Source organism: Amphiura filiformis, unplaced genomic scaffold (assembly GCF_039555335.1).
Source record: "Amphiura filiformis unplaced genomic scaffold, Afil_fr2py scaffold_74, whole genome shotgun sequence".
Lineage (NCBI taxonomy): Eukaryota > Metazoa > Echinodermata > Ophiuroidea > Amphilepidida > Amphiuridae > Amphiura > Amphiura filiformis.
Genome location: NW_027305538.1, coordinates 396,435 through 408,802, shown reverse-complemented (window position 1 = coordinate 408,802; position 12,368 = coordinate 396,435). Strand labels below are relative to the sequence as shown.

General features: G+C 36.6%; 1 protein-coding gene across 1 annotated transcript in view; it reads left to right on the top strand.

Moving 5' to 3' along the window:
* Positions 1–12,368, top strand: part of LOC140144714 (cytoplasmic tRNA 2-thiolation protein 1-like) — a 153,172-nt gene that overhangs the window by 11,145 nt on the left and 129,659 nt on the right. The gene's annotated exons all lie outside the window — the stretch shown is intronic.

The following is a 12,368-nucleotide window of genomic DNA, read 5'->3' as shown; positions in this document are numbered from 1 at the left end:
AAAGTTTGAGTCATGCTTGTTAAATGGTGTTATTGAACTTCACCATCAGTAATGAGATCATTTTGGCTCATTGCATATTAGTCTACATCAAGTTGTATGCAGTCTTGTGCGTTTCTACCAAGCAGCAGCCATTATGTTCACAAGTTCCTTAAAATTGCTCCTTACTTGCTTGTAATGGTAAATGGATGGGTAGGAGTGTGCCAGCACTTTGTCACAAGTCTCTACTCATATTCAAACTCAGGGTCTTGGGCTAGCCATAACCCCCCTAAGGCTGTGAGAATAGTTTTCGGCATTCTGTTGTTTATTGCTCTTGAACTTGGGGTTTTATTATATAGTCTATTATCATGATTATGATTTAACCTTGTGGATATGGATGGCGATTGGACACTTGGAGGAAATTTCAAGTTTAAAATCAAATTTTGTTTATAGATTGCTGTTCTATAATAGCATTTGAATTCAAGATAGTTGTAATGTCTTTCAAACTGGTTGGAGGTACAATGTAGCCTATATATTTGAATTATTTTTTGAAAGGGATGTGTGCCCGGGATGTGTGACTTGAGCTGCAAACCCTAAACCATTTTCAAGGGTAATTTTGCAGGAACATTAATACTTAAGGATTTCAGTGTAAGATAGGTCCATATTACCAATTTTTTCACACAGTGCATGAACAAACATGCTTTAAAATAGTTAGTTGTATGGGCGGAGCCATAGGCGGAGAGCCATACTTTAATTTTGTTTTGCAATATTTGTTCGCACGTTTAAGGGTTTATCTAGCCACTGTATAGATTGAAAGTTGCAGGGTATATAGTATGTAATCGAATGAAGAAGTAGATAGATTTTCTATAATAATATGTGTTCAGGAGAGGAGATATTTAACAAAAACAAAAACACCCAAGTCCGTCAAATGCACGAATAAGAATACGTGTATAGTATAGGCCTATCCACCATTGGGGAATTGCCGCAGCTGATTAGAGTCGTTCATTTTGTGCGGTACATGATTAGAGTCGTTCATTTCGTACGGTAAATAGAGGACAATGGGTGTATTTTTTGTTTGCTTTTGTGTTGCTTTTTGGAAACACTCGCGCCTGCTATAAAGTCGTTAATTTGTTTGCACAGACCTAGTCTCCTACACAGCCAATTTGTGTCGGGCGATCCGAACAAACATCGTGATAGCCACATACAGTCTGGCCCGAGGCACAGACTATCAAGTGTTTATTTACCAGTGACCTTCAATAAAATCGATACTGTACAGGGTGTATCAAAATGATTGGTACCGAAGACTTCTCATTTTTTGCCGAATTTTTTTACTATTTTTTGTGCCAGTTTGGGGTTAATTGTTTAAATATTTTTAATTATAGTAGTTTTATCTTCTCTAAGAATTTTAGATCATAAAGATAGCACATTCTATTGAGAAGTTACATGATTCTAAAGGAAAGTAGGTGTTTTTACACTTTTAATCATAAGGCAGGATCAGTAGCGCACAATTTTCAAAGCTCTATTTTACTGCAAATACCATTACCTTGTGAGGATGATAATGTTGTGAATCATGGAAATGTTTAATATTTTCCTTGCTTATTTCTTGTTATAATCAATATTTATTGGTTGAGAGTAATATTATTGACTTGAATTATTTAGGTGGGGTGAAAGAAGTTTGTGTATCAACACCATCCAGGGCGGTAATTTAAATTGTATTATTGAGATTACTAAGTAGATGGTGTGGCAGAATGGCTATAGACTGTAGACAGTATAGGTTAGTATAGACCTGGTAAAAGTTATTGGAATGCCTTCACAGTATTCCACACTTCAGTGTGCATTCATAGTTAAGAATTACTGGTCGACACGAAGCTATGGAGAAGTGCAGAGAAGATTTAGGAGACAGTTTCTAAGAGCAAGGCGTATCCCATGCAAACATGCTATAACTTGCAATGCTTCAAAATTTGATATGGGCAGTTACAGAATGGACCCATCCCAGGTGTTAAGTTTTTTTCAAGATAGGGCTTCACCTCACACTGCCAGAGTCGTAAGGCAGGGACTTCAAGAACTATATTTCTAAAAGCATGTGTAAAGCAAATTTATGTTATATATACTGAGGCGAGATATTGAAGAGTATATGTATGCAATAAATGGTTCAAGCAGTAGCAGTGAACCTATTCATCTTGTGTTGTGTAAGTCAAACCATGATTACGTCGATCTTCGTTTAAATGACAATAGCTCCCAGATGCATCAACCTATCAACTTCAGATTAATAGATCAACAAGTTAAGGTTCGTTCATACTACGCCGCAATTGCGTTGCGATGCATTGCGATGCGGTGCGATGCCGCATCGCATTGTACTGAAAATACTGCATTGCGATATCGCAATAAAGTTAAATATATTTTAACTTGGAAATCTGACGACGAGTTGCGTCGAGTTGCTTGGCAAAAGTAATCGATATATCGGCATCGCAAAGCAACGCATCGCAAATGCGGTAGTAGTATGAACGAACCTTTAACATATGCCCCTTTCTATTTATAGTACAAAAACTATATTAATTAGCCATTTTATATTTTTGATATATTTTTGAAAATGTCACATAGCCCGGTACCAATCATTTTGATACACCCTGTAGTACAAACATGCTATATACAGGGTGTCCCTGAAAGAACTGTTTCGTCAGAAACTTAATTGTTTGGGTATTTCAACACCACAACTAAACAAAACTAAATACTTTTTAAATTTTGACAATAAGACGAAATATTAAGATTAGAAATTTAATAACGTGGCATAATCACTGCGCATCATAATTTTTACTTCATTTACTGTATAAAACACATCTTTTGACTCATTATGACCCCAGATTTTTTTTCTTTTTTGAGAAACAAAAATCTTTCCAAACTTTACATAGAGCCAAACATTTACAAGATTCAATTTTCTTTTATTTTGGCATAACAATTCAGGGAATTTTGTTTTTGTTTGTTAACGTTTGTTTTAATACGCAATCACTCGGGCACACCCTTTCCAACGAAAAATGAAAACTTCAACATTTAATTTTGAGCATGGAGAAAGGAAATCATAATTTCCTTCCGTTTCTCCCCATTTTCCCTTCTGTTTTTCTTCTCTTTTTTTTTCATTTTGCTTTTCACCTTTCCAAATGTTTTCTTCTCAGACAACCCTTGTTTACCAAAAGTAATACATTTTATTTAATTTATGACTGACACAGCATTCTGTCATCCCTGTCTAGCCCGCTCCAAAGGTCTGACCTGGTTGTTAAACCGGCGAGGCCAGATGTCAGAACTGCAAATCAAATGCAGCAAGGTAGAGGTTGTAATATCGTGCACATAGCTACCTATACCTTGCTGTGTATAGTGAACAGAGCACGTGTATTTTGCTCACTGGCAATTGATACAAACAGAAGGTATCAATAATGGGACAGTATGAATGGATCGTTTTCGAAGTTTATGTTGTGATGAAGTTTGGCAGTCAACATGTTCGATGATGCCGAGTATTTATATAGGGTCTACAGGGTTTTAACAACATGGTGTATCGCCTAAACTTGGTCAGTTTTATTTGTAGAGCTGAATAGATTTCGGGGTCATCCAAGGTCACCCAGGGTTCATCTGAGGTCAAATGACTAAAAAACTGTCATAATGGCACGAAACTTGGTGGGTATAGTCAACACTTAGAGTAAAATTTTTGGAAGGTCATTTCGGGGTCATCCGAGGTCTCCCAGGGGCATTTGAGGTCAAATTACTAAAAACTGTTATATGGGCTCGAAACTTGGTGGGTATAGTCAACATTTAGATTCAAATTATAGGAAGGTCATTTCGGTGTCATCCGAGGTCACCCAGGGGTCATCTGATGTCAAATTACTAAAAACTGACATAACAGCATGAAATTTGGTGAGTACAGTCAACATTAAGAGTCAAATGTTTGGAAGGTCATTTTGGGGGTAATCCAAGGTCACTTAGGGGTCATCTGAGGTCAAATGACTAACATCTGTCGTATGGGCATGAAACTTGGTGGGTACAGTCAATATTGCTAGGAAACTGTCTATACATACAAACTGAACTTCCACCACATGGCTCGGGTTGTTTTGGTAAAGCAATACCAACACCTGTTGTGAACACGACACCACGAGGGGATATCCCATATCCCAACCCGTGCTCTGGGCATCTTGTAAAACATAAACATTACACAGCCGTGCGGCCTATTACATTTCCATATTATTTCCTTCTTTAATCACCCCACACTCCCCATCCACCATCCAGGCTTCGCCCATACAGGGTTCTGAAAAGAAACTCACATCTAAACACAACCACTACCATACCATCACCCAACAACCTTGCACACCAACCGCGTATGCCGAAAACCACGCAACCCGAGAACCGCTCTAGTTGACTGTGTTTTTGTTTGATGCATGGACTTTTCTTTCAAAAGAGACCCAAGTCTGGGGATTTTTCAGTGGCTCTCACATCCCTGTATGCCTCTATTGCCTCATATGTGAGAAACAGAACATTTACATAAAAATTCACCCAGCTTTAATGTACAGCAACAAATTTTGTCTTTGTAAAAAGTTATGATTTTTAAAGCTGGAACTTATTTCAAGAACTTGTTACAAATGTTTTGATTGTGTCATACTAACACTCTTGGAAATACCGTAACCACCCGGGTATAAGCCCACCCCCTATTTTTCAAAACATTCTGGGAATAAGGGTGCACTCGGCTATAAGCCCAGTACTAAATTTTGGCCAAGTTCTTAAATCAAATCAATGCTTTCTCTCACATTTAAGTTGATAATTAACATTCCACACTTACAATTTTAAGAAATTTACATAGATGATAGAAATTACTGGTACATTGGGCATATATACAAATGGGGATGATTTTTCTTATTTCTAAATTCAAGTACTAGCCCTCTCCGGTTATTAGCCCACCCCCATTTTTAAAGTGAAATCTCCCATCTAGGGGGTGGGCTTATACCCGAGTGGTTACGGTAGTGTCAAAAAGGACTTTTGAAAAGAAAGGGAGTAATTCTATTCTACAGTACCAATAGGGTGTGGCAAGGAACCCTAAAATTTGCATGAAGTCTATGTGTGATTGTGTGTTTGACCCATTGTCTGGTTCTAGATGGTAGGAAAAATTGAAGGTTTGGCCAGAATAGACAGATTTAGTCAATTTGTGTTGATTTTGAATTGATCAATGTAATAATGAAACAGTTACTTTAATGGACATCAAGTGGACATTGGGATGTATAATGTACTTGACGTGATTTGTGCACATGTTTGTATTGTCCAGTAATGTCCAAGGGATTAGTTGGCCGATGGTTGAATACAAGCAAGAAAAGATAGAATTGTCCAAAATAGCCAATGTTTGTGTGGCTGGATTGATCAATGTACTAATGAAACAGTTTCTGTAATGGACATCAAGTGGACATTGGGATGTACTTGACGTTACTTGTGCACATGTTTGTATTGTCCAGTAATGTCCAAGGGATTAAGTCTAATGGACGTATTAATTGACCGATGGTTGTATACAAGCAAACATGAGTTCTTGTCATATGGGACAACTTGTTCATACATGGATCCTATCCTGTTTAGATAAACTTGTACTTTTGGGTAATTGTGGACTGAAAGCTGATATGACTGTATTGAAGATAGGATTCACTATTTTTCAAAAGTGATTACAAAGTAATACTAAACAAACTAGAATTCAAAATTTGTGAAAAAAATCTATGCGATCAAGCTAAATAAGTCTGATGTCGATCAAAATCAAAAATTCAGTTATCAAATTCATTACATGAGCTAACAATTCTCAGAGCTTTACTTTGGTGAAAACCCTATCATAATAATCTAAGTAACAATAAGCTAATGGTTTCAGAGAGAACAATAAAATACAGAGGAAGATGAATATACCGGTATTATTGGCTATGATCAAATTCATTATTCCTGACATCCAACTCATTTTGCTTGATCACATCACATTTTTTGAAATATAAATTTTCTATCGCAGCTCATGGGAAATGTATGTGGAGTCTGTGCTAAATGTGAAAACTGAATGAAAAGGGTTATGAATACCACAGAAGATACTTTACCCTTCCCAGAATCCTTTGCAACATGATCACCTTGTTTCATCAATCAAATGACACTCCCATTACTTTATATACACATTCCCTTTGTTTTCATTTTGAGAATAGACTGGCTAAACAGGGGTTGATAATCAAGAAATACACATATTTTGCAAGATCTGGATATGCTCTGTTCATTGAGGTACTTTTCGTCAGTCGTCGCTATCGACCTATGTTACACTAGATAGCAAATCAGTACAGAAAATTGAAATGGGAGAAATGCATTATGGGAAGTAAAATATCTTCTCTGTGTTAATACTACCAGTAGGTGTGTTAATGAACCCTTATGTTTGCATGGAGTCTGGAGTTGGGGTTGGCCCATTGTCTGGTTATAGATGGTTGGAAAGATTGAAAAATATAGACAGAATTGTCCCAAATGGTCAATGTTTGTGTGACCGTTGATGTAGCGGTCAATGATAATAATGTAACAGTTATTTAATGGACATCAAGTGGACATTAGGATGTACTTGATGCGACTTGTGCACATGTTTGTATTGTCCGAGGGGTTTAAGTTTAATGATGTATTAATTGATGCTCACATAGATTCTGGAGAGAGCTGCCAGCTACATACATGGCTTACAAGTGAACATGAGTTGTTTCCGTAAGCCTATGGGAAAATTTGATCATACATGCATGGATCCTAAATAGTTTTGACAACTTGTACTTTTTAAACATCTACAGGACTGGACACTGATAATGATGGGATTGAGATTTTTAATACAAAGTGATTTACTGTATAGTATATATACCCAGAGCAAATTAGAAAGAAATTTCAAATTTGAGAGAAAACAATATTCATACTTTTGGTGGTGTTCTATCGCAGCTCTTGGGAACTATGTGGATTCCACATTGGGAAAGTTTGACAAAAAGAGGTAATACATGTACCAGTGGTAATGAACCCTAATGTTTGCATGGAGTCAGGGCCGGGGGGCCTCAAGTTTGGTTTTGGTAGGGATGTGCCGCTGAGATTTTGGAAGTGGACCCACAAACAAACCAATTTTTCAAGAAATTTGGACCCATTGATATACCAAAAGTCAAAATTTTGGCCAAATTTAACTAAAATTACCTTAGTTTTTACAATTTTTAGCTAGATTAAGGAAAAATTGGGCTGTTTTCCAAAAAAATTGAGAAAATTTTGAAAAAAGGACCCATTCATATACCAAAATAGGCTTTGAAAAAGGGGTCATTGATATACCAGAAGGCTGAAAATGCTACCCATGTTTGCGGCACGTCCCCGTATGGTCATTTGTACTGTGTACCCCCTCCCCCCCCCCCCTGAGTCAGGGTTTGTGGTTTGTCATATTGTCTGGTTATAGATGGCACAAAAGATTGAAAGTTACAAGCAGAATTGGCCAAAATGGTCAATGTTTATGTGACTTCATGGGAATGGGTCAGTGATACTAAATGGCCATCAAGTGGACATGAGATGTACATGATGTGACTTATGTATTGTCCACTAATGTCCAAGGGATTCAATCTGATGGATATATTTATTGACCGGCCTTTGCATACAAGTGGACATAAGTTTTTCTACCATATGGGACTACTTGTATGTACAAGGATTCTTGACTGTTTTGACAATCTGTACTTTTTGATTGTGACCAGGCCCGTATGCAGGATTTCATTTGGGGGGTGCTGATTTTGAAAAAGTGGACCTTTTTCCAGGGGGGGGGGGGTCAATTTTGTGAAAAGTGGACAAAATTTGGACCTTTTGTGTCAAAAAAAGCGTAAAAAACCTAATTTTTTTTGTTCGCTACGCTCGCAAATTGTGAACTTTTGGGACTTTTTAAATATACTTTTCCAAATTGGGGGGGGGTATGTCGACGACGCACTTCAAGCGCATCTGGGCCTGATTGTGACAGAAAACTGATTGAAACTTTTGAAAATCAGAAATAGGAACACCTAAAGTCGGTGTCCATTTCGAGCTAAGCAAGCGTAGCGCAAAGTGACCAGCGGTCAAGGGTGGTGGGTGCAGTTTTTTTTGCATATATGGAGACCTGATACAGTAAGAGATTTTGAACTAAAGCACAAAATTAACATCATAGAATGTACATTAAAACTTCAATTTTGTTGTTGCAAATAAAACACAAAACAGAAATGTTATTGTAGAAATACATTTCATAAATATCTGATATTTTCAGTTTGAAAAACAAAAGATGTCAGCTTTGAAAAAAAGATGTCAACTTTGTGGACATGTCAACAGCTCTTTTGTCTACTTCTGCATTTTTATGTGTTTATCTTTTGCTATTATGTATTTTAAAATGCCCAAATTATTAAGGCTGTTGATATAAATGTTTAAACATATGATTTGATTTGATTTATTGATAATCTAGGCAAGCATATATACAAAAGCAGAAAAAAGCCAAACAATTTATAGTCCCTGGCGGATTCTCTAATAGCGAACTCAATCACTTTAAAGTTGGTCTCCGACTACCCAATTTGGAAGCCATTTAAATGTTTAGAAAATTTGCTAAACATGTAAATTGTGAATTTAAAAAAAATTGGAATGCATTTGATTAACCCTATCCCTACCCGTGGTTTTTTTGCTATCGGAAGGGAAAGAAGAAACGAAAAAGGAGAGAAGATGAAGAGAAAAGTCACTTGGCACCCCCGGGATTCGAACCTCGGACCCCTCGCATGCCACGCAGAAGATCCCCAGCATGTAGCCACACAGGTGACGTTGGCCCTGCCAGCGATTCCCTGGGTATATATGACTTGGTCTGATTGCGTCATCAAGTCCCGTGGAATGCATGCACGCAGAGTGGTTTTAATAGTGAGCTTTAGTGAGTCCTAGTTGGGTTAGGGTTAAATGAGAACGGGTACGGGTGGCAGCTTTTCAATACCACATTTACACTTTTCAAAGTTGTTGGATACAAAGCAATATAATGGGCTATTCCAGAAATTAAAGGCACTCCCTCTAAAGAAGACATGGGATTCCCAAAACTTTTCACCATTTTTTGCTCTGGGAATTCCCAAAAAAATGGCCATTATTCTCACAGCCCTAAAGAAGACACAGGAATTCCCTAGAAAAAGATGCCTTTTTAGGCTTGGGAATTCCCAAAAATTTTGGCAAAAGTTTGCCTGTCTTCTTTAGGGTCACTGGTTTTTTAAGCATTTTTTTTTTATTTCTCAATTTTTGTTGCTAAAATTTTAGTATGGGAATTCCCAAAAATTTAGGCAAAAATTTACACATCTTCTTTAGGATCACTGGGAATTCCCAATATTTTTAAGCATTTTTTTTATCAAAATGGGAATTCCCAATTTTTTTGGATAAAATTTTGTTCTGGGAATTCCTAAAAATATATGGTACAAATTCACGTGTCTTCTTTAGGGGGGGGGGTGCTATTAATTTCTGGAATAGCCCAATGTATTTCATGGCAAGTTAGGAAATAAAAATTCCATTAAAAAGGAAATGGGCGTACCAAAGGAAACTGTCAATGATTTAGGGTATTGTAAATGTTTAACATAAGTATTGGGAATAATGGTATGAATGACTGAACTGGGACCCACCCCACCCACCCCCACCCCACACACACACAAAGAACTGAAGGGTTGGGGTATGAGCGTTTGGATATTATTTTTGGCGGGACATGAATGTACAGCAACATCTACACAAGGCAGATTATCAGAAATTCAATACCGGTATCTACTCTTTCCAGAGCTTTGTAGAAAGAGATCAAGATTTTGAATGGACTTTCACCACAAAGTTGATATCCTTTGCAGGATTTCTTAGAGATTTACAGATAAATTGATACCCTTTCAGGATTTGTGTAAAATGAAAAGTCATTAATTTTGATATGATATGTGAGATGTAGGTTTCAGTGCTGGTTTATATGGTCTTGCATTTTTAATGCTCTGCGTGCTAGCCACAGACATCGACATAAAAAAATCCCCAAGTTTTGAAATATTTTCTCAAAATATCAACAGCAATCTTAAGAACTACTGAACCAATACTAGGCTTGTTTGTACTCATTTTAATGCATTTTTCATGCTGATTCCAAATATGGTCATGAAAATGTACAATTCTGAAATTTTTGAATTTTTAAAAAACTACTATTAAAACTTGTCGTCTGCAGTCGACACCCGCATGGAGAGAGTTAATATACATTTCCATGAGGATGGCCGAACAGCCCTCCACTCCCTGGGTATACCCTACATAAAATATTAATTATGTAATTTATTGATGAAGGTATTATTTTTTTTAGAATTACAGGCTACAGTAGTCAAGATATGTATGAGTGAATTAGGCTAGTCTTTCCTATGGGACAAGAGAGTGGAAATGTCAAAAGACAAAAAAAGACAATACCGTACTTGCAAATTCAGATTTATTTACATAATATCACAAAGATGAAATGGCCCGTTTCAACTGTCCATGTACATACATTGTCTGTAATAAACGCCCGAGGTGTTGCATTTTTCCAAAAGGGGCATTTATTGAAGGTGAATTGTCAGTGAAAAAAATTTTCCCAATGGTGCTCCTGTAGAAAGGATGGGATTTACGACAATGCTAATACTACTACCATGGTGGCGCTCACAGAGATCGAGTGGAAAATTATATTTTTTTGATAAATACAACAAAATTACACCTGTAAGTACATCATCAAGCTAGAATCTGGTTTTAATTGAACAATTTGAGGGGGGCATTTATTACGGCCAATACGGTATTCACGTAATATCACAAAGATGAAATGTCCCGTTTCAAATGTCCATCTACGTGGATCCCCTGGGTGCGATGTGTCATTATAAATTGGTAGAAATAATTTGTTTAGATGGGTATGTAGTACTTGCTTTGTTGATCATTCATGAGTTGATTGACTGGAAAACTAAATGAAAGCGCAATTGAGGAGTCAATTAAAATCAAGTTTGGCCAGCGAGAGGTGTTAGCAGAACAGATGGGGCTACTGGTCAGTCACTGGACAGTTGTGATACTTGTAAAAAGGTGGACGCTACACTATTGAGCTGGTCAAAGTCCCTTAACTGGGATTTTTTGGCCTAAGGCGGTCAATTTTGTGCTATTCAATTATTAAAATTTTGAAAGAAGAAGAAAAGATCGGAAAGAGGATGAATGTTGAAGAGCGATGGTTGTGTGTGGATGTGTAAGAATATAGGTACAAAAGTACTTGAGAACAATGAGAACAATGAGTGCTGTTTATTTGTTTTGTCCTTTGTTTATTTTTGTTTTGTGAAGGAGTGATGGATGGGGGTTAAGGAGATTGAGTGCTTCATAACAAAAGACCAAAAGTAATGACATTTCAAATTTCTTCTAGAAAAAAGTTTGGGAACTTTTATGAATATTTACAGTCTTACTAGAAATTTTGTTAAGTTTATTAGATATGAAATGGTGGAAGGCAGACTAGGCAGTACTTTACAGACATGTAAATAAGCATTTTTATCTATTTCCATGCCACAAATTGATATGGCTGTTGTCGACAAGGCTGTTGTCGACAAGGCTGTTGTCGACAAGGCTGTTGTCGACAACGCAGTTTTCCTGATTGTCGACAAGCATGGACCAATTGTCAACAGAGACTAGTCATTGAAAATATTAGAGATAAGCTTAAGATCACAATTATTTACCATGAAATAAAAAAAAGTAGTAATTGAGCACAGGATAACAATGATATTGCTTTAAATTTATGTTAGTTTGCCTGAGTTTCATGATTGTAAGTCATTTAAAAAAATTTAAATATTTGTACCAAATACCTTTTCTCATTTTATTTTAATACTTTTCGTCTTAAAAATGTTGATACTTTCTCAGAAGATCCATTACACCCTTAAAGAAATTTGCTCCAATTTTATAGATTTCATAAAGGAAAATTGCTTATAGTATAAAATGTAGGAAATATTGCTCAAAGTACAATAATAAAGCTTCTCTCATCCGAATGCCCTTAAGTATAATAGTAGTTTGAGACTTCTTTAAAATCACTTTAAAACTAAATCAAAGCTAATTAAAATCTACACTAACAAGCACACAATGTTGTTCGCCCATTTGATTTACTTATGTACATCTACAGAAAGGCCCCTTAAGGGGATCTTTGCTTTTTGTTAAAGAACAGTGGGTTGAGTTGCCTCCCTGGATGGGACCCCATAATACAAGACAGTACATTCCCTCTGGTAATATGCATTTATTATATTGTCAGCATTATTTTCAACTGTCTATCAATTGAGCTGTGTCTGGCATAAGGGCCTCTTAAGGAAGGGTTTTGTAAACACCCTAATTAGAGGTGTTGTTGTAAGCTTATTATAAATGCATTTTAAAGAGTTTGT